Below are 4683 nucleotides of genomic sequence, written 5' to 3'. Positions count from 1 at the left end.
GGGATCGAGCAAATCCGTGCCCTGCTGCGCACGGCGCAGCAGCAAAATTCGGCGGTCTCCTAGTCGCACAACAGGATCCACAATAGTTCTGTTCACGCGAACACGCATCGGTCAGTTCACAGCCCCGGTTCTCATTAGCGACACAGGGGGGGCAGCCGTTCCATGAATCCTGAAGATCGTCGCCGTTCACGCACCCCTCCGCGGGGTGGGCCCTACGGGCCCCAACATCATGATGACCGGCGTTCAGTCGGTGACACTTATGATCCAAGGCCCGACGCGAGGGGGCATATCGCCCAGAGGAGGGTCGACAGGGGCCGGGCCCACCGCGATGGCCAGGATGTGGACCGTCCGAGTGGAAGCAGGACCATCGTTTCTGGTCCCGAGTGTTTCAGTCGAGCCACCCGTTCGGCTGACATCCCTCCCAAATTCCGATTGGCGACGGGGATCAGCAAGTTTACAGGAGAATCCAAGCCAGAAACGTGGCTGGACGACTACCGAGTGGCAGTCCAGATCGGAGGAGGGGACGACCACGTCGCCATGAAACACCTCCCTCTGATGCTTGACGGCTCGGCACGAGCGTGGCTGAACCAGTTGGCTCCCTCAAGCATCTACAGCTGGGCAGATCTGGCCCGAGTCTTCATCAGGACCTTCGAAGGGACGTGCAAACGCCCTGCTGGTCTCATGGAGCTCCAGCACTGTGTCCAGAAGCAGAATGAGCTCCTGCGCGATTTCATTCAGCGTTGGATGACCCTCTACCACACTGTGGAGAACGTCACAGAGCACCAAGCAGTCTGCGCCTTCAAGGCAGGCGTGCGGTACAGAGATCTGTACTTGAGGTTCGGTCGAACAGGCGACATCTCCATGAGTAAGATGATGGAGATAGCGGCACGCTATGCAAATTGCGAAGAAGAGTACCGCATTCGTAGCGGCAAGCACAAAGCAGTCGCCGATGGAGATGGGAACAACACTCGGAAGCAGAAGCTGAAAGCTCCATCTACTCCACAGACAGAGGCCGCAGCCGTTACCAATGCCAAATTCAAGGGCAAGGGGAAGGCTCATTTCACCCTCAAGAAGAAGCAGTTCGGAAACCACATCCTGGACCAGCCATGTCCAATTCACACGAAGATGGATGAAGAGGGCAAAGCCATATTTCCGAAGCATACCACTCGGCAATGTCGCCTCCTGATCCAGGGGTTCGGCGAAGGGCAGCCGAGTGAAAAGGACAATGAACAGGATGAGGAGGACAAGGAGGATCCGTTCCCCCAAGTCCATGCAACACTGATGATTTTTGCTGACGTTGAGAGCAAGAGTCGACTGAAGCTGGTGAGCAGGGAGGTGAACATGGCCACGCCGACCAACCCCACGTTCCTCAAATGGTCTCAGACTGAGATCACCTTTGACCAGTCGGATCATCCAGCGCACGTACCTACCCCAGGGAGATAGGCTCTGGTCGTCGACCCGGTGGTGGAAGGAGTCCGACTGCGCAAAGTCCTCATGGACGGCGGCAGTGGCTTGAACATCATGTACGCTGACACTCTCAAGGGGATGGGCATTCCGATGTCCAAACTTAGCGAGAGCAGCATGCAGTTCCATGGAGTCGTCCCTGGACGAAAGGCCAAGTCACTCGGCGAGATCGCGTTGGACGTCGTCTTCGGCTCCGACAAGAACTTCCGCAAGGAAAAGCTGACGTTCGAGGTGGTGGACTTCCAGAGTGCGTACCACACAATTCTGGGCCGCCCGGCGTATGCGCGTTTCATGGCCCGTCCATGTTACGTGTACCTGAAGCTGAAGATGCCAGGACCAAAAGGTGTGATCACTATCACCGGCAATCGGCAGCGGGCCGAGGAGTGTCTGCAACAGGGATCGAGGATCGCCGATCAGCAGATGGCTGTCCTCGAGCTTGACGAGTACAAGAAAACAGTCGACCCCACCGACTTGATGCGTTTGAAGAAGCCAGCTTAGGAGTCCGCATTCCAGTCGACGGGAGAGAGGAAGAAGGTCAGCATCCACCCGACGGGCGACACCGCTGCCCCGACGAACATCTCCACCACCCTCGACCCTAAATAGGAAGCCGAGCTCATCCAATTCCTCCGTGAGAACCGGGGCATCTTCGCATGGAAGCCCGCTGACATGCCAGGTGTACCCATGGAGTTGGCTGAGCACCGACTGCATGTGGATCCCGCCGCTCGGCCTGTCCGAGAACGCCTGCGTCGGTCCGCCGCGCACAAGAGGAAGGCAATCGGAGAAGAGGTGGCTAAGCTTTTGGCAGCCAACTTCATTCGCGAGGTACACCACTCCGAGTGGCTCGCCAATGTTGTCATGGTGCCCAAGAAAGACAAGTCGCTCCGAATGTGCATCGACTTCAAGCATCTCAATAAGGTCTGGCTGAAAGACCATTTTCCGCTCCCCCGCATCGATCAAATTGTCGATTCGACTGCGGGTTGCGAGCGTTTGTCATTCCTTGATGCCTACTCGGGCTATCATCAGATCCGTCTGTATGGCCCTGATGAATTAAAAACAGCCTTCATCACCCCATTCGGGTGCTTCTACTACATCACTATGCCATTTGGTTTGAAGAATGCAGGAGCAACCTTTATGCACATGATCCAAAAATGCCTCCTCGACCAGATCGGTTGGAATGTGGAGGCGTATATGGATGATATCGTAGTCAAGTCACGCAAAGGTTCCGACCTGCTGACTGACTTGGCAGAAACATTCGCCAACCTTCGTAGGTACGATATCAAGCTCAACCCAGCCAAGTGTTCATTCGGCGTTTCCAGCGGAAAGTTACTCGGTTTCTTCGTTTCCGAACGAGGGATCGATGTCAACCCCGAAAAGATCTGGACCATCGTCCGAATGGAGCGGCCGGTCAGAATACACGATGTTCAAAGACTCACAGGTTGCCTAGCGGCTTTGAGCAGGTTTATCAGTCGACTCGGCGAGAAGGCACTTCCTCTGTACCGACTCATGAAGAAATCAGATACTGTCGAGTGGACAGACGAAGCCCAAATCGCATTCGAAGATCTCAAAGTCCTACTTTTCACCCAGCCGGTTCTTACTGCTCCGCTCAGTAAAGAACCCCTTCTTCTTTACACCGCGACTACAAATCAAGTCGTCAGCACTGTTCTCACATTCGAACGGGAAGAAGAAGGCAAAGCATACAAGGTTCAGCGGCCAGTGTATTATGTCTCCGAAGTCCTGACTCCTTCCAAGCAGAGGTATCCCCATTATCAAAAACTTATCTATGGGATTTACATGACTGCGAAGAAGGTGGCTCATTATTTTCAAGACCACTCGGTGTCCGTCATTTCTGATTCTCCGTTGTCGGAAATCCTACACAATCGGGACGCATCGGGCCGAGTGGCGAAGTGGGCAATGGAGATGTTATACTGCGACATCAAGTTCGAGGCCAAGAAATCTATAAAGTCTCAAGCTCTGGCCGACTTCATAGCAGAATGGGTAGAACAACAACAACCGACCCACATCTCCTCGGCTCATTGGACAATGTTCTTCGATGGGTCCAAGATGTTGAATGGCTCCGGCGCTGGCGTTGTGATCATATCACCAAAGGGTGACAAACTCAAGTATGTGTTGCAGATACACTTTGATTCCTCCAACAACGAGGCAGAGTATGAAGCTCTCCTTTATGGACTGCGCATGGCCATCGCACTCGGCGTCCGTCGCCTGATGGTCTATGTCGATTCGGATTTGGTGGTTAATCAAGTGATGAAGGAGTGGGACGTCAGGAACCCCACCATGACCACATACCGCAATGCAGTGAGGAAGCTCGAGAAAAAGTTTGAAGGTCTGGAACTCCACCATGTTCCGCGGCTGAAAAACCAAGCAGCTGATGAGTTGGCAAAACTCGGATCCACTCGGAGACCAGTCCCGAGTGACGTCTGCCTTGAGCATCTCCACGTTCCTTCAGTTAAAGAAGATCCTTTCACAGAGGAACCAATACAACCAAAGAGCTCGACAGATCCGACTGAAGTCGAAGTCCCTGCTGTGGTTGATTTGATCATGGAGATTCTTGCTATCATCCCCGATTGGACTGTGCCGTTTATTGCATACATCCTGAGGCAAGAATTACCAGAAGACGAAGTCGAAGCCAGACAGATCGTCCGCAGGTCAAAGTCGTTCACTGTCATTGATGGCGAGTTGTACAAAGAAAGCGTTTCAGGCGTCCTTCAACGATGCATCTCCCCTGAGGAGGGACAGTTAATCCTGGAAGAAATTCACTCGGGAACCTGCGGTCATCACGCCTCCTCAAGGGAAATCGTCGCCAAAGCATTCAGAGCTGGCTTCTTCTGGCTGCAGGCGAATGAAATGGCGAAAGATATGGTCGACCGATCTGAAGGTTGTCAGTTCTACTCTAACAAGTCCCACAAACCAACATCTGCGTTGAAGATAATCCCTCTTGTTTGGCCGTTTGCAGTATGGGGATTAGATACAGTCGGTCCATTCAGGACATGCCAAGGGGGATTCACACATCTGTTGGTGGCAGTCGACAAGTTCACAAAGTGGATTGAAGCCAAGCCCATCAAGAAGCTCGACGCCCTTACGGCCATCAAGTTTGTCAGGGACATCATCTCCAGATTCGGGGTACCTCACAGCATAATCACTGACAATGGAACAAACTTTGACTCGGACAGATTCAAAGGTTTCTGTACAGGCCAAGATATC

Source organism: Hordeum vulgare, chromosome 1H (assembly GCF_904849725.1).
Source record: "Hordeum vulgare subsp. vulgare chromosome 1H, MorexV3_pseudomolecules_assembly, whole genome shotgun sequence".
Lineage (NCBI taxonomy): Eukaryota > Viridiplantae > Streptophyta > Magnoliopsida > Poales > Poaceae > Hordeum > Hordeum vulgare.
Note: the sequence above shows the minus strand (reverse complement) of the source record.